Source organism: Taudactylus pleione, unplaced genomic scaffold (genome assembly GCF_031769625.1).
Source record: "Taudactylus pleione unplaced genomic scaffold, aTauple2 ptg000484l, whole genome shotgun sequence".
NCBI classification, from domain to species: Eukaryota; Metazoa; Chordata; class Amphibia; order Anura; family Myobatrachidae; genus Taudactylus; species Taudactylus pleione.
Window position 1 is genome coordinate 764,346 of NW_028284886.1, and position 19,218 is coordinate 783,563.

Here is a 19,218-nt window from a genome sequence, read left to right on the forward strand (position 1 = left end):
GTTTTGTCATCATTAGAATTACTCAACTGGTTCATTTGAAATGCTGACATCACTGCCAGGAGCAGCTCATACACCCAAATCTTAGGTGACTCACTGGAAGCCTGGAGGGGGAGATACAATACAGGCAGGAATTTCATGTCCTCCTCCCACCAGGTTGCTTGTAACCAGAGTATCACACTGTCTGATAAGGGCCATGGGGAGGGTTTAACCCATTCACTTCCATTACTGATAGAACAATTACAGATCTCATATAACCGACAAAAGACTGGTAGAGGCGATATGACAGATGAACCCCAGAGGTTCCCAAATGCGGTCATCAAGGCACCCCAACAGTTCAGGTTTTAGAGATATCCATGGTTGAGCACAGGTGGTTAAATCATATTGACTGAGCTACTAATTGAATCACCTGTGGTCAACATGGGTATCCGGAAAACCTGGACTGTTATGGGCCCCATACATCTGCGACGGATTGCCACGATCCCGCGATGCTGCAACCCGGCATTGCAGAAATCCAACATGTTGGATTTCGGCGATATGACGATCGCGATCAAAAAATGATCGCAATTGTCAAATCGACCGACTTTTAACGTGAAATGCCTGCGATCCGGCGACGGATCGCAGAACATCGATGATGGGCGATCGGAAATTTCTGATCGCAGCCCTGCATCGCGGCGATCCGTGGCAGATGTATGAGCACCTTAAGAGTGCCTTAACCCTTCCTTCCATGGACTCATTTAGTTATTTATCTATTTATTATTAACAGTGAATTATATATAGCGCACACAATTTTGTCAGAATCCAAGTAACCTACCAGTTAGGGTCGTATCTATAATGGGTGCAGGGTGTGCGGTGCACACGGGCCCCTGGGTCCTGGGGGGGCCCCACACTGTACACCCTGCACCCATATTTTCTAATACTTACCTCTCCGAAGTCCCGCATCGGCTGTAGCAGCCCTGCACAAAACACCTGTAAGATGCCCGCCACCGCAATTTCCCCGGCATATTGCAAAAGCACAGTGGGGAAATCGCAGGGAAAATGGTGGCCGCACCATTTGCCCGGTGACCTGCGTATGCGCAGTAGACTAGGCCGCCAGGAAGAGAGGAGGGGGCCCCAGATGACAAATGAACACGGGACCCCTCCTCTCTTAATATGCCCCTGCTACCAGTATGTTTTTGAATTGTGAAAAGAAAGCCACGCAAACACAGGGAGAACATACAAACTCCACACCTTTATTAGGTCCACCTGTTGGCACTCACCGACTTTCCACATAAAACACCAGAGAGGTCAACCTGGCCCATCTCACCTTGGAAATTTATGTTTGTTCCCAGGTGCGCCTTTCAATTTAAAAACCATTTCAATATATAAATTAATGCAAAAGAAGCTGTTTACACCAGTCATTCTCCTAAATGAAATGTATTAAGTCTGTCATATCTGAGGGGCGAGATTAGCCATTTGCTGTTAAAAAAAAATAAATCACGCACATTTTTGGAAATATAAAATGTAAAATTAAGATACACAGCTTGTAAGTACAACCCTTAAGGCCCCCATACATCAGCAATTGATTGTAGCAATCGTGCAATTTGCAATTGATTGTGTATAAAATCTTTCCCTTTTTCAATCAATTGTGGCATCTCTGCAATCTGCAATCGATTGAAAAAGGGTAAGATTTTTATACACAATCGATTGCAAATTGCACGATTGCTGCAATCAATTGCTGATGTATGGGGGCCTTAATATATAAAATGAACAGCACATATTTGATATTGTGTCAGGCCCTCCTGGACGTCCCACTTTATAATTGCAGCCACCTGTGTTGAACTAGTTAAGTGATGAGAAGGATGGTTTCAATACAGGTGATGGCAATCATAAATTAAGAGGGAAGTCCAAGAACAGAACATTTTGTACCTGGTGCAAGGTCTCGTGTTGGAGCGTTTGTTGTGTATACTCAGGAGAGCTCGCTGGTTACAATTCAGGTAAATGAAACTGCGTGAGCTAATGGTGCGGCGCTATATGATATCACTGGCAGATCGTTATGCATCCTCCCTTGTATGCTGGATGATCAATATCGATCATCCAGCACACCACCAATTTACCGCCGACTAAAGCGATTGCGGGTCCCTATAGCAACTTGCTCAAAATCGAGCAAGTTGACCGGCATGCACAGCCGATTGACGATCTCTCTATAGTCCATATATGGCCGTGCATCGCTGGCCAATGGTGAGTGGTAGGGACCATTTAAAAGATCGATTTGAAAGGTATCGATATCGTTCAAATCGTCCTTTTAAATTGCTATGTGTATACGCACAATTACTTTGTAAAAGTTTTACAAACATTTCATCTAATTATTTCCCTACGTAAAAATCTCAGGTTAGAAAAAAAAAAAAAACTTGTCTCCTAAAGACCACTATACAAAATTTACTTTGGTAAAATAAACCTATATAAAACCTTATTGAAGACAAAAACATATACACCACACATGTAACATGTAGCTTAGTTAAGATGTAAGAATTCATGGCCGGTCATGAGATGGTTAATTACCAAGTGATTGGTGTATATAGGGAATATAACATTTTTATTAGAATTTTGGCATGGCAGTGTTGCTAAAGAGTTTACAATCTTAATTAAATTTACCCTTCCATTTCAGTAGAAAGGTTCCCTACTCCTAGACTGGCTGTAACCAGCAATAGCATGAGGGACCTCTCACAGGAATTGTCACACCCAGCAAAAGGTGTAAAACAAGTGCCCAGGTCATAACAGAGAGTGGAATTGGCACTATATAAATTGACAGTACAGCATGCCAATTAGGCAGCTCTTGTACCCTTACAGGCTGGTTTGGTTCCTATAAGGACTAATGCAGTTGTGGAAAGAGAGGTTTTCCCTCCCACGCAATGAGCCGAGCGTTAAATATGTATGATCTGTACTGAGTCAGCCCATTGTAGGGAGAAGGGAATCTAATGGAACTGTGTGGAAGATAAACAAAGGGGGCACTTTGCATCTGTTTGAGTGTTTGTACATTATACTTGCGTGTCAGCTGGACTAACAAACAATTACAAAACTGCTGACTGATTAGGATTGTCCATAATCCTTAAAGGATTTTAACACCATTTGTTATGTTTCATAATTGATACAGGAGACGTTGTGAGCAGTATTAGAGTATTACAGTCAGGCGGCATTCTATTGTGTACAGTATTGCCAAAGCCCAGTTATATCTATTGCACAGCCTCAGGTCTACATAGGCAAACAAGGCACAGGCCTAGGACATTAGAAACAATTGTACATTCATTTTACATTCTTTGGGGGAGACATATCAAGCCTTGGAGAGGGATAAAGTGGAAGTTGCCCAAAGCTACCAATCGGCTTCTGTTATTTATTTAGCACATCCTTTGAAAATGACAGTTCGAAGCTGATTGGTTGCATTAGGCAACTATTTCACTTTATCTCTCTCAAAGGCTGGATACATCTCCCGCTTTGTCTTTTTACTGTTTGATCGTCACTACCAACTAACCACCAGAGCAATGTGCAGGCTAGGCTACGGTTATTGTTTACCTAGTCGCATTCTTAAAAGCATTTTTGAAACACATTTTATTTTTTTAGCCGCTCCTATGTTCTATTTTAGGGTGAGGTAGAAGTCCTGTATTTTTTCTGAGACATTCATCTAATGTTAGTTTTGGTTTTTTTTGTTGTTGTTGTCAACGAGATGCTTTCTTTTATTGGAAGACTATGGGCCGTATTCAATTTGGAGCGAAAAGTCAGTTTTTGCAGAAAAGTATCGCCGATTACATCATTTTTGCCAATTTAATTTATGCCCGTATTCAATTTCAGCGTATTTTTGCCGGCGCGATGACTCAATGCAATGGGCGAAAAAGTTTCGCCTATGAACACCTGGCGGAAAAAAGTGCAGAATTGGGGTGCAAACTTGCGGGGACCACCCTAAACCCTTTGTACAACCCCCTTGACGCTAACCGCAACAAAAAACGCTAAAATATTACACAAAGGACACCCAAAAAAGCACTTTGTAAAAATGGTCGGGACAAAAAAAAAAAGTTGGTGTACAAATTCAAAAACTAGCGAAATAGCATTTGGGGGGGTCTTCAAGTATGCGGGAGGTGTATTTTTGATTGCAGGTGCTTGCTGAAGGTGCGTTTTTTGCGCTATTTAATGCTTGACTTTACACATTTTAAAATATGCTTGCACCCATTTTCATGTACCCCAAATTTGATGGGAATACTTATTTTCACCAAAAAAAGTAGCAAAATGCTATTCTTCACCACTTGCTTGAAGACGCAAAATAGCGCCTATTGAGACCATTTAAAAAACCCATATACCTTCAGCAGGGCTATTTGGGGGTACCCATAATAATCCCCCATGTCAGAGCATCTTTTGAGGGGTGTCAGGCTGATTTCCCCAAAACTGGCAGAACTTTTAGTAAATTTCGCCGGGTCCCGTTTTTTGGCGATTCCAAATTGAATACCGGGATACGCGGGGACACGCGAGATGCTTTTTCACGTACAAAAGAGGTGAATATGGCGAAAAGTCCGGCATCAGACTTTTCGCTCCAAATTGAATACGGCCCTATATATTGATTCTATTGGTACCACTATGTATTTATTCACAAACATGACTATTTACCACAAACAATGATAAATGAGAGAAGAGAAAACCTATCCAGCTTTGATTTAACAGGGTTAGTTATCAAGAGAGGCACTATCGTGGATTTAAGACTAAAGCTGGGCATCCACTATACAATTTTCTGTCAGATATCTGTCCAATCTGGTAATGTATGGGAGCAAATGACAGTCCATCATATGGTTTTAAACACTGAAAAAAGGAAAATATTTTTTTTTTCGAATTGGTTAAATTTGTGTGTTTTAACCAATTTGTCTGAACAACCATTTTTGTCTGTTTTCCAGTGTTTGTGAGCAAATGGACGATTGTCATTTGCTCCCATACATTACCAGGTTTTCATTCCAACCAGCCAGATTGGACAGATATCTGACAGATAATTGTATAGTGTATGCACAGCTTTATATTTTCTTTTCATTTTCAAAATCAGTTATTGCCACAATTTGACAAAACACATACTGGCTTGGAGTGGTAGGTTAACCCTTAACACAAACGGTTTCTATCCTTAAAACATGCGTAAACAGCTGTTTTCACGTGATTAGGGTAAAAGTAAGTAAAGTATCGCAGCTATTTGAGAATACTGTAACGCAGCAGTACAGAAACGCTTGCAGTGGCTGCCCCCAGTTTTCTGTGGATATCTAGTAATGTAAGAAACTCCATAAAAGTTTAGCTGTAGGGGTTATCGAACGTCTATGGCGTATCTCGCATTCGCATAGAATAAATAGAAACCTTGCTCTGACAATGCTGTTTTGTGGGGATGTTGAACTACACTTAGGGCCATATTCAATTAGGTGCGAAAAGTCGTGTTTGGCAAAAAAGTGTTCGCATGGTGAAGTTATCGCCTGAATTGTCAGTTTTGATGCGGTCTTTTCACGTACTTTCTCAACGCACGCTTTCGCTTTTCGCCCTATGCAATTGCAAAACAAACGCATATGTGCAATAATTGCGCATGGCAAAACAGGCGAAAAGTACAGCACATTTTTGGGAAATCGGCCTGCCCCCCCATAAAAAGCCTAACTGACACTGGAAATCAAAATTGAAGTGTATTAATAGCCCTAATACAAGTATTTTTGGTTCTTGGATTTAATAAAGCTTGGAGAGAGATAAATAGCACCAACCAATCAGCTCCTAACTGTCATTTTTCAAACACAGCCTGTAAAGTGACAGGAGCTGATTGGTTGGTGCTATTTATCTCCAATTTTATCTCTCTCCAAGCTTTATTAACTCTCTCCCTTAAAGTGAGTCAAATAGATGTTATATGCATATTTGCAAGTGTGTAAAAATGATAAAGCTATTTATTTTATTTTAATTGCTGTAGTTAAATTGGGTGTACATTATTTAAAATGGGTGCTAGTATATTTTTTGTCTATAAAGTGGTTAAAAAAAATGTTACAAATACACCTGCTGCAGCCACCTGTAATCCTAAAAACACCTGTCCCATCCATACAGCCCCCCAAAATACCTGACACAGTACTTTAATCCCATTTTCCAAAATTTTTTAAATTTTCACCCCAAAAATGACATTTCATAAGCAATTTTTTGCCTAATTAGTCACTAGGGGGGAGTGACCAAAGGGTTCTGAACCAAGGCCCTGATTCAGACCCGCTTGCTGCCGGAGGCAGCTCGCAGGTCTGAAGGGCGTTTTTTTTTCTTTTGTTTTGTCCGGCCTTCTGGGCGTTCGCTAAGCTGTGGGTGACCATCCACATCTTTTGCGAGCGGCCAGGTGATGGTCGCGATGGTCGTGCCCATCGGGCTTGCGACGAGACCCTTGTTTTAGGGTCTCGTCTGCCGCAAGCCCCAGTGAGCTTCCTGCTCTAATAGAGCAGGAAGCTCACTACTGAAATCACGAGTGATGTCAGTAGGGCTGCCCCCAAACGGCAGGCGTTCCTTCGGGAACGCCTCCGTTTGGCAAGCCAACCCGCCTACAAAACGGGACGAGCTGTCAATCAACATCGACAGCCGCCCATCGTTTGTAGCAAGTCCCGGAGCGAGTGAATTTCTCACTCTCTCCGGGGCACGGGCAGTGGCGTGCGCACTGCCCGGCCAACCGCTTGCGAGCGGGTCTGAATCAGGCCCCAAGTCCCCACATTTTTAGACAAAATGTGTAAAATCCCTATTTTTTATCACCTGCTCTGAGATGGGGGAAACTTTTCGCCGGTTTCGGGCTATGGCGTTTTCGCACATGCGAACACTCTGGCAATTGGGTAGCGCGATACGCACATATGCGTGAAAAGTTGGCACCCGCAAACGCTTTTTGCCAAACGCAACTTTTCGCACCTAATTGAATACAGCCCTTAGTGGTAACTATAAGAGTTACTGGTAGATGAATCCTATGGATGACGGAGGCGATGCTATCTCAGCCTCCTTATTGTGATTCCCAGGCAATAAAATGACCAGACAGGGAAGGCTTTAATAAGGGAGTTGCCCAGTGCTGGCTGCCCTGCAAATTCTTGTAACAAACGGTGACCGTACTGAGAGATCTATATATAACCACACATAGCATAGGCTTGACCTGTAATAAATAAAGAGTTTTAAATGACCTTTAACAGGTTAAATATTCAGTGTTGTACTGAGCCACCCCAGAGAAACAGACTATGAGAACCTTTATCTGGGAACCAGAGAGAGGAATTTTTTAAACTTGGAAGATAAGCAAGTTAATGTTTAACTCCAGCCAATGCCCAGAATGAAGGGCATGGGCGCACCTGACTGAGGGAGGGAAACTTGGCAGGACTGTTTATCAGCATATAAAAATAGGAGGTTGAAGTCCAAAGACTTCTGTGTGTCTGCACCGAGCATTGATCAAAAGCTTTGCAGCACTCAGGGGAAAGTTCCTCTTTACTGCTGAGTGGAGGTACGAGGTACGAGGTGCGAGACCTGCACGCTGTACGCTCACGCTGCTAGGTTGCGGGGGAGGGAGAGCACACAGCACACACACACACACGTGACAGAGGGCTGCTAAAAGCTCCTAATGTTGCAGGCAAACTCCAAACGTCCCAATAATTGTTTCTCTGATATGGGGAACAAAGTAACGGACGGTAACTAAAATCGAACGTACAAAGGGGGAGATTTAATAAAGTTTGGAGAGAGAGAAAATTGGAGATAAATAGCACCAACCAATCAGCTCCTAACTGACACTTTACAGGCTGTGGGCTCTATTTACTAAGCAGTGTTAGGAGACAGAGCAGAAAGTGATAAGGTGCCAGCCAATCAGCTCCCAACTGTCATCTCACAGGCTGTGTTTGAAAAATGACAGTTGGGAGCTGATTGGCTGGCACCTTATCACTTTCTTATCTCTTTTCACTCTCTCCTAACACTGCTTAGTAAATAGATCCCTGTGTTTGAAAAATTACAGTTAGGAGCTGATTGCTTGGTGCTATTTATCTCCAATTTTATCTCTAAGCTTTATTAAATCTCCCCCAAAATATCTCATGGATGGTTTATGGACGTGACGGTAAAAGCGGTTGCGTTCTCAGAGGCTCAGCCATAGGAGGCTAGAGTCCGACGGAGGAAGTGCACCTGGCATAAGGCTGCTGCGAGTGGCAATCGTGTGCCAATGGTGGTGCACCAAGAATCACAGGCGGTTGCAGAGACTATGAAAGTGGGCGCCTCGGTCTTTGCGCAGTCAGTTGCAGGTACTAAACCTGGGGACGGCTGATACTAGCATTTGCATATTATCGTAGCCACAACAGACACCGGAGCAGATGCAGCAGCGTCCACCTCCGAGGGCCTAATTCGGAGCCACACGTGAAGCGAGCACATCTGCATGCATATTGCGTGCTTGATAATAGCCATAGACTTCCACCTACATCCAGAGACTTCTGCATATATGCACCGCCACTATACATCAGCTTTGAGAACAGCCATTATTATCGGCACAGATCTGCACAATCATTACACTGGGTGAAAAAGATCCGTCAGTATTTGTTGCATCCATACCTCTGACTAAGTGCCCATTCTGTATATGCACCCACGCAGGGCAGTAACTAGGGGTATGCAAGCCGTGCCATCGCACAGATCGCAGGGCCATGTGGGCGGATCGGAGCGCCATATCAGGCACAATGTCTAGTGTGTACCCGCTATGTCACCGACTGTGCACGGTCCTATATGCAGGTCCGACAGTGGATGTCATTAGCGAGGCATATATGGCCGTCAGTGTGCATGCACCTGCCGATACTGGCTTCAACATCGGGTCCCATCGCTGAACATGTCGGGCACACTAGACATCATCTAGTGTGTACCTGAGTTAAGAGCTACCATGTACTGGAGATGTTTACTTGAAAAAATAAATAAATGATGAGAAGGTGAGGATTGCTGCTGCAGGACGCCTTTGTACAGTTCCTGCTGATACAGCAATTATTTAATTGACACATGAATGGCCTCTGTGAGCCTTTGATGTGGGGCAACCTGAGTGCAGACTTATTGCCATTGTTACCTGATGGGTTTGGCCCTGACAATGTCCCGCCACCCTGTGCCTCAGGCATGACAGCACATGGCATTGTGCAACAGTACTCGCACGTTCTTGTCAGCATGAGGCTTAAAATAGTACTGTACACAGAATGGCATTACAGAACGCTGCATAGTATAATACATGATAGTGTATATATAGTATTGTATAGGACAGCTCAGTAAATCTATAGTAAAGCATAGCGCTATAATGCATTCAGAAAATAGCTGCAAACTGTCCAGGAATAGTCCCAGTTTGATTCTGGAACTGTTTGTCCCAAACATTATCAATGCTACATGCTCAGTACAAGTCCATATGAATTAGTTTTTATTAAGTGACTGATAATTAATAGTGCAAAATGTGTTAATTAATAAACATGTTATCTTATCACCGCTATTCGCTGAGATAACAGATGAATTAGAGGCAATTTGCTATTATAGTAATTGCTGCGACAGCGCCTCCAGATACTTATGCTGGGTACGCACTGACCGATATATTAGCCGATCAATTGATCGGCCAATATATCTGCTACCCGTCGGCCAGTGTGTAGCCGCAGTATGTCGGTGAACGTCGTCGTTCACCGACATATCGCATTGGCTGTGCTGCACAGCCGATGGATAGATATGTCTGTAGACCGCCCGTACACACACAGCGGCAACCGGGGGGAGGGATGCACCCCCTGGCCACCGGGAGACGCAGATGATGGCCGTTCAGTGTGTATGAACGACCATCATCTGCAGATATAGCGGTATAGTGTGTACCCACCTTTATGGTTTAGATTTTGTTGAACTGCGCTCTTCTGTGTAGGCAGACGGGAAGGTGTGGTGTGTTGGAAGCTGTGGGGTGTGGGAAGTGCTGCGCCTTTATGCAGGAGTACTGGGTCCTGTTATAGGTATTTGCAAAGAAAGGAAAAAAGGTGTGCTCTTCCTGTATTTGTGGGGGTGTGGTTTGTCGTGGGGTGGAGAATGTGGTGGGTGGTGTAGGTAAATGAAGATGCAGACAAATGAAGGGGGCCAAATCTTTAATTGAAGTAGTCACAATGCTACTCTGATGAAGGCTCACGGTCGATTGGGGGGGCTTTGGGTGACACTCTGGGTGGGGAACTTGGTGGGCCCTTTGAAGGGGCTCCTTGCCGTGCGGTTCAATGACCGGCACGTCTTCCCCTGCTGGACCTTTGGTCGACAGTCTTCAGAGTTCCGGTGGTGTGTTTGGGGGAATGGAACTCAGATGTGAGTACCCAGGCGGCATCCCGCGCGTTGGTGATGCGACCCAAAGTACTTGCCTATCGGTAGGATTTGTATGTTCGTGGGTGATCGATGCGGCTGTGTTGCAGAGGTGGGTATTGCACGGTGGATGCTTTGATGTGCTTCACTGGTGTGTTGTCGGACTGTGGGAGGCACTGTGTGCACTGTTTGAGGTAGCTGGAACGGTGGGTCGTGGTGGTGTTCTGCGTGTGTGGAATGCCCGCGTCATGTGCTTGGGTGCTTAGTCCCCTAGGCCTGCTGCTGGCCGGCAGTGGGGATGGGTTCCTTCCTCCGAAGGCACACTTGTGTAGTGTGTGGATCTTGGAACCTTTTGGGGGGGGGGGCACACTGAAATGGTTCAAGAGCTGGGGTGTCTCCAATGCGTTTCGGCAGAGATTCTGCCTTCCTCGCATTGCAGTCTGAGAGCATTCCCCAAACTACACAACTGGCACCTACAGCGTCAGACAGCTCACTTCTCTGCGTCAGACAGCTCACTTCTCTGCGTCAGACAGCTCACTTCTCTGCACATTTATTCTCCTGTCTCACCCCTACCAGCAGCCTCTTCTACATAACATATTACAGCTCCACAGAGTTTTATCATTTTATGCTCTGAGAGTAGCGCTGTGTGACAAAACATTGCTAACTAAAATAAAAGGGGGGGGGGAGAATTGTTCTACAGGTATAAAGCCCTCACAATCCCCCTTTTTTTTTTTTTTTTTTTTTAATTCTGTAACTGTAAAGCTGGGTACTCATTTAACAATGTGTACCCAGCCAACCTGTCGTGCGACGGGATCCAGTGGGGGTCCCGACATCGGCAAGTGCATACACACTCGCTGATGCCGGGAGCGACGATGGGGGCCATGCTGCATTTGGCGGGAGCGCGCATAGACAGTGCCATTGAGTGTACACACTAGACTATGTTGCTGACATGTCGTCAGATCCGGTCGGATCGGACGACATAACGTCTAGTCTGTAACGGCCATTACTGTTAAATCTCTGTTAGGATCGAACTAGTTGCCATTTGCACCAAAACCCTTTTTCAGACTGTCCCCAAAGATATTTTGGAAATGCCGGAACACTGATGAGTCAATGTAGACATAATCTGCCTCCATGCGCAGGGGCTCAGCATAGGAAGCCATATGTGGATGGAGCAACTGTACCTGCCATAGGATTGATGCAAGTATTGATGCTGCGACAGGTGCGTCATTAGATGCCAGCATCGATCTGTATTGCAGCGTGTAGAGACGCTGATAGTGGGCGTCCCAGTTCTTGCACATTTGGACGCACGGATGTACACCAGGGGATGGCTTTGCAGTGGCATTTGCATTAAGTCGCAGACGGGTGACAGCCAATAGACGCAGCCGCTTCTGCGACCGCCTCTGAATCAGGTAAAATATAAGAATTTATTTTTTTTTTTACACTTTGAAACAGAGCCGTAGCCGGGTGGTAATGCGCCCCTGTGCCGGCCACAAGGAGGAGTCTGGGAAGACGCTGGGAGCAGGAAGCTGAGTTCCTGTTTAGCCCAAGCGATACACTCTCTTTCGGAAATCCAGGCTGCCATTTCAGGTACCTTGAAAGCCAAACACAGGTGCCACCGGGCAGCAACAGTACCACCCCCTTGGTCTTGCTCCTTGTACAACTGTACCGCTCACACACCCCTAGTTACTTACAGATCTACTTTTAATTGAAACCTGCATTAACACCTTGATAACACTGTAATAAAACATTGTGACCCCCCCATAGCCGGAAACCATAGGGCTGGTCCACGCAGCCTGTGGGATTCTCTTTCTCTCAAAGCACTGACCAACCAAAAATGCGGGAAGGATTTCTGAGTGGAAACGGCAAACTCCAGTCAAGAGCTTGCAGCTTTGTGATTGGCCCTCACACATCCCGCCCCATAGCCATTTTGTCAACAATATTAATTTGCTGGTCCTACAGGCGCCTAGGAAAACATGGCTCATGGCCTAGGGTGAGAGTGCAGCTTTAATACATATATTCTGAAATCTTGTAAAACACTGGCAGATGTGCACAGAGGGGATACAAGTGTTGGCACGCTGTGTTCCAGGTAATTTGCAGGATTCTGTCTTAATTCTTAATTCTCAAGAATTTGTGGAGCAGCTGGAGGCCCCCGGGAGACGTGTGACAAATAACTTTGCTTTTTGTGCTCTGTTTCATGTCAACAGAAACCTATGGTTCGTGTGTCCTTACACAGCACATCAGATGTGGGGCAAAAATTAGATGGCACCGAATACCAACTTGACCGTAATAAGGACTAAACAAAATTGTGTCAAATAGACCAAAGTTCCATTGAAATCTGCCTAACTGGCCTATAACAGAATCGGGACAAGTCCAAAACAAAAAAGTCCAGAGATCTCTACTGTATATCCTTAAAGGTACTGTGTAAATGGCATCTGACACATAGACAATTTTTGCATTTATACTTATTGTTAATTGTGTCTGTGGTACATATGCCAGAGTAGGTACCACAGATATATATATATATATATATATATATAATGATGGGGATGAACTGGCACCCACAGCGGAGTGTAATGTATAAAAGTTGGCAAGTATGGAATAAATTAGATATATGTAATGTGTGTGTGTTTTGTTTTTTTATCTGTATTCTGCAAGAGATTTTTTATAAAGATCTATAATTTGGTTAAAATTTGTACACAATTTGCCAACTATGGCTATTCTTCGTCGATCTGCAGTGTGTACAGAATGTCTGTTCCCGAGTAGCCTGGGAATCTGGATCTCCAGGTTTGAGCTTCTGCACCGATTCACAAGAGTAGCCTTACTGCTTGCAGGCCAGTCTTATATCAGCGCATAGGTGAGTCGAGATTACCGGCTGCCAAATGCGTGCTACAGCGGTTCTCGGCCTTCCGGATCCACATTCAATTAAATGCTTTTTTATTTAGAATTTTTAATATGTTTTGTGGGCACCCCCTGCTAACACCATCCTGATGAGGTGTCGGCAATCGTATTACAGCTGTCAATGATAAATTGGCTCTCCGATGCCATATCACAGGAGGCGTTCTGTGAAGGCTACAGCTGGTGATAGCTGTGATAACCAAGAGGTGGGAATTAGTAAACAGATACCCTAAGTCCTGCAAAAATTTAAATTTGCTTAGAAACCTAGGGCCTGATTCAGAGCCGGACGCTATTTGCGGTCGTTCGTCCAGAAAATAGGGGTGGCTATTCAAATGAACCGTTCGCTCTTTGCGGTCTGTTGACTCCTCTAGGTCTGAACGAGCGAACAAAACTTGCGGTCGTTTTTTGGGAAACTACGCCCCCTGGCCGCTCGCATCCTACGTCATGTCCGCTATTTATTAGATTAATCAAGTACATCGACCAGGGTATGACCTGCTCGCTATTCTTGTGGTTGGTTTTTGCTACCACAATTTTGCGAGCAGTTCTGGCTATAAAATAACCCAGTGACGTGTTGTTTTAATTATGTACACCCATAAAACGCCCATTTTGACCTTTAAGCACGCCTGCGATCGGATTTCCACTCCCCGTTTTCAAGCACCTTCCCCTGTTACCACCCACATACGCCTCCTGCTGTCACTCAAATTATCAGGCATTCGCTATTTTGCGAGCACATGAATTTCGACCGCACTGACTGGTTCGCGCATGCGTATAACGATCCGTACGCATGCGCAGTTGGGCAAACATCACTCGGAGCGAACGAGCGGCCGCTTACGAGCGGCTCTGAATCAGGCCCCTTGTACTTTGCTATCGGGTCTATTCAAAGGCACTATCAGTTTAGTTATTTCAAGTATATGATATAGCTCAGTAATATATAGACATGCTTTGGTCTACGTTCATGCCCACCTGTATGCTACTAGCTTTCCTTCGGCTCCTGGCGCTCTTGTACTTTTATTGTTGAAGCTGTAGCAATCACTATCATCTAAAGCAAAGTGCTGCAAGACTCTCTCACATCCATGCGTGCTGCAGGTGAACCATACTTGCCGAACCATTCAGCTCCCTCCTTCCGGGAGCGAGGGAAGGCTAAGCCTGAGGTGAACAGGCTGTAAGGTACATGTTCCCTCCCCCATACAGGAAACATGATGACTAGGAGAAAGGTGATCCTTTATTTACAGAGTAAAACAAAGGTGCAAGATATTTTACTACTTACTCACATCTCTGCTCTTATCTAGTGGGAGTGCTGTGCCACAATACACGTTATGCTGCCCACACCTACAGAGGGCTTGACGGTCAATTTAGACCAATTTTGTCCAAAATCACCGCAAATGTGGGTCCAAAATAATTACCTAGTCCCACCAAAACACAAAGAAACTTCATAGGATTTACTGTCCTAAGCAATCAAAACCACGGCACCCAATTGGCCCGTGAGTGCCGTCATCAGGTGACAAGTGACATTTCACCTTTGCTGCCTATATCTGTCAGAGTTGGCCATCCACATGTGTTGGGTGGGATCTTTTAATGTTCTGTAATCCTCAATGAGTAGCACAGAAAAAGCCTCCCCAGCCTATATATCAGGCAGGTGGAATGTTAATAAAGAAAGAAGCCTATGTCCAATTTGGCCACAATATAAACATCAATGCAATTTTACATTAGCAAATGTTAAAGGGGGGGTTTCCACTTTTTAATATGTTTACCCTGACTTCAATATGGAATTGATATGGTGGGTGTCCCACCCAACACACCACCACCATTCGAATTTAGCAGGGTTCCAGTACGCACATTGAACCAGAACCTCTGACCATCTTCTTCGTCAGATGTCTAACAGTGCGTATCCACTTACAGACTATGAAACGAGAGCACGATTACGACATTGTAATCGTGCAGTCGTTTCACAGTCTGCGATGAGCCTACACTGAACGTTCAGTGTAGGCACATCAATCATCCCCGAACATGGTCAACCTGACGTCGTCGTCGGGTTGACCAGCATGTTCGGCCGATGATTGATGTAGAAAACGACCAGCGTGTGCGCATCGCTGGTTGCTTTTGACTGCCCGATTTGTGGACGATTACTGAGCGATTGCACAATTACGATGTCGTAATCGTGCAATCACTCAGTAATGTCACGTAGTGGATATGCGGCATAACTCTGCGGTTCTAAATGAAAGCTGACTTCTGATTGGAGGACTGATGCTCCCTCAACCAGCAGCAGACATTTGTTATTAGTGTTGCATTAGATCTGTTCTGTTATGGATGGTGGAGAGCAGCACTGAAGGGGAGTGTTTGAATGGAATACTCCGAATAGTGAGCAGACCCTAACAAAGTAATAATACAGAGAAGTAAGGGGGATTTCCAACAAAAAAATTTAGTTAAAAAAGCAAAAACTTAAATGTTGGAGTGGACAGTTAACACATTTATCAATGTAGGTCTTCATAAGTGGTTAGACAGTTGGCCTATCTAAAGAACGGGTACCGTACCCACTACAGTAACTATACCCACTCTCTCCAGTCACTACATACATAGTTATACTAATAGATGAATACCTTCACCTGTCTGGCATCTAGTCAACCCCACAAAGTGTATTGCCAATGAGATACAGTAAATCCAACCTCCTACCAACAAGTGGAAACTGGATGGTGACTTCAGGATTCAGCTATTCCTAAGGACAGTTGGAAAATTAAGGCTTTTTTTTTTTTTTTTTAACCTGAAGGCAGCAAAAGTGAAAATGTGGCAGATTCCTCCTACCTAAAAGTTTCATTAAACATTTATATAACATAATTTCTTTAACTCAAGCTTACACACGCTTCGGATTTAGATCAGGTCAATAGATCATAGACGCATTCAAGAGGTTGCTTGACCAAACATGCCTGCACTTCTACTCCCTAAGGCCGTGATATTTGGCCTCAGTGGTGACCACCAGTGTGTCGTCATCAAGATCTCCCGAAGCCAAGAAGAGAAAAAAATAACAAATTCCAGGAGATGATTTAGTTTCACTTTGGTAAATGAGATGTAGGAGCTTTGTTTTGCTGTGCTTCCTAAAGTGACCCGTCATGTCAAATCCACCTAAATGATGTGCATCCTTGGTAAATATCCAGCTTCAGCATTCTAAAACAGGCTTATAGCTTAGATCTGGGCTTTTGAGCGTCGGCTGCCCCCAGCGTGTCCATGACTGTCCAACCAACCAGTGTTGTTAGAAGTCACTCAACAGCAGCCAAGCAAAGAGATGTGTTTTGAACCAACAAATGCACTCAAACCAATAGAGACGCGGGAGAAAAATTAGAAGTAAAAAATAAATAAATTTAAAAAACTAAAAAAATTAACTTTTTAGGTATTTGGGCTAATTGAACTATTAGTGACCGATATGAATATTTCTGACTAAAAGCCTGGTGACAATGGTAATTTTACTTGGTAATAATATGGCTGTTAATGTCTTTGTCTCTTACACATAAGATGTTACTTTCAAACCAGGGCAAGGCGAGGACTTATGGCTTAATTTCTCAGACACCCAGGAGAATAGAATGTTACACAACTGGTTTCTTTTTTTTTTTTTTTTACCAGTGTTCCAGGACTGCCCACAATACACACCCGTGACCACAGTGGGCCTGTGGTAACAAGTCACTATATAGCTCTAGTCACTGAAGTCAAAAAGTTCTGGCAAAGAAAAAGTGTGAAAGGATAGGATGCTTAAATAAAATTAGAGCGTAATCTCTACGGTAAACATAAATGTCTCTTCTGAAATGTATTCATAACCTACAAAGTGTCATGACTTATATTTTATTTACAAGATTTTCTCTTTTACAGGATTCGCCATTCGCTTTCCGCCATGGAAAATTCCCTTTTGTGGTGATGACGCATAAACGTTGTCATAAATTAGATGCAGTCACCTCTGTATGTAATGTGGGCTTATGGGAAGGACAGAGCTTGGTGGCAGTGACAACATTTTCAGCAAACTGATGTCTGGTTATATTCCAAACGAAATTAGCTGGGCAATGCAAGGCGTGTATTATACACAGTATTGACTAATCTATATTACTCAAACATGTGTTTGGGCCAACAGTAAAAAAACAAAATGCGTTAATAATAATATTATTATTATTTTTTTTTTAACATTACTATATTTTGAGTTTAAAGTTCGCCATATTCATGGAAAATTGAAGACCGCACAATCCTCTGTAGCCATTTAAACCCAAACATATTCAAACTGTTTCAAACATGATGGAACGTCTTGATCCGGCTAAATTTTTATGTTTAATAATTTATTGCAAAATTTCTCTACAACTGAACGAGCTTGAGGGTCACAATAAATTCATGATCAGCTGTGGCCGATTTCATAAATACATGGGTCACAACCCAGGAAGGTGACTACAAAACAATAAATAAAAGGCGTCTGACAGTGGAATGCACCTTTATATAAACCTCATCTATTCTTGCACAATCTTCCTTATCGTGTAAAAAAAATTCTAGATACATTGATATAATATGCTTTAGGTTGTACATAATTATGTTGAAGTTAAATGCCGCATAAAAAAAAAAAACCTAAAAAAAAAAATGCTGTTTATACTAATCGGCCCAAACGAGCATCATTAGTGATTAAAAAGTGGAAAAGTAATTTGTTTGTATGGTAAAAGAGCATGAGTCAAAACTATGCCTAAATAACAGACCCACACATCAATTATTCACACTACTCTCTTGCTCAAAATGTAAATTTTTATTATTATTTTTTGAAATGATGGAAGAATAACATGGAACATGGTGCCTAATACCCCTTTCAGAGATACAGCAAAAACCTGGGTTTTTGGTCGTGAACATGCATCAAGCCGGGTTTTTGCTATGTGTGAACAGAAACGACCCGGGTCGAAGTCCCGGCTTCATGACCCTGCATTATATCAGCGTTTTTTTCCGGGTGCAACCCAGGTAGCCTCTAGTGTGAATGCATCCAACCCAGGTGTTTAGACCTGGGTTTTTAGAAAACCTTCTCATTGGCTGTTCCATGCACCTGCTGATGACATCAACCGCCGTCACCCAGACCACATGACTGAGGAGCAAACAAATTTAAGTATTTAAGTGTATTATTTGTTGCTTAAATTTTTTTATGTGAAAATGTTGTCTTTGTATGGACCGCAACTTTCTAGAAGCTATATTCATAATTTTCTATGTTGTAATGTAAACATTTATTGGTTTTCAGTAAAAAAAAAACCATTCGAAATAAACAAACATTGTGGTATTTACTCTAAAAATGCTAATTTTTATATTATGTCATTACTGTGAACAAAAAAAAAAGTATCCCCTTTAAATCCACACCAAATCCAGGGCAGACCCAGGTTTAGTGTGAACCTATCCGACCATGGAATTTCCTGGGTCTCAGGTGTAGTGTGAAAGGGGGTCTCAAGCAAAAACCCAGGGAAATTTCTGGGTCATATGTCTGAAAGTGGTATAAGTAACAAGATGACTGTCTGAATTATAACTCACATGATCGGGCTTTTTACAGCCACTCTCTCATCAATTTTCTAATGATATAATTATGTTCTGTTGCTCAGCTCCACCCATGCACTGTAGAGGTTGAAGTGCAATTATGAAATTGCTTTTTTAAAGGAACAGTCACAACAGAAACGCAATGAGCCAATCAGAACTGAATATAGGAACAGAAACTTGTCTCAGCCTTAGCCAGGTCCATGTAATTAGGACATTGCAGTAATACCGGTTTGTGCTCCCTACTTAATTTAAATGTGGACAATTTTTAACCACTATGGGGCTAATTCTCTGGATCGTCATTTGCCATAGACGTAACGGCGTCTTTATGATATTGTTACAAGGTCCTTCCATGGCGTGCATCCGTGCGTCCGAAATTTACAATGCCTGAGACGCCCACTGTATGCATCCATAGACTAACTTTTGAGAAAGCCGCCTGGTGCGGAGAAACTAGTTAAGGAGATGGGAACACAGGCAATACACACTAAGGACAGTGTCGGACTGGAGCAT

The 19,218-nt window shown here is 43.4% G+C and overlaps 1 protein-coding gene and 1 long non-coding RNA gene across 2 annotated transcripts in view; one reads left to right on the forward strand and one right to left on the reverse strand.

The window, feature by feature from the left end:
* LOC148502733 (cadherin-1-like) overlaps positions 1-19,218 on the reverse strand; it is an 83,126-nt gene that overhangs the window by 42,327 nt on the left and 21,581 nt on the right. The gene's annotated exons all lie outside the window — the stretch shown is intronic.
* Positions 1,885-18,287, forward strand: LOC148502734 (uncharacterized). Its single transcript, XR_015869973.1, has 3 exons — positions 1,885-1,973; positions 12,495-12,704; positions 17,041-18,287. It is a non-coding gene; the product is annotated as an uncharacterized LOC148502734 (long non-coding RNA).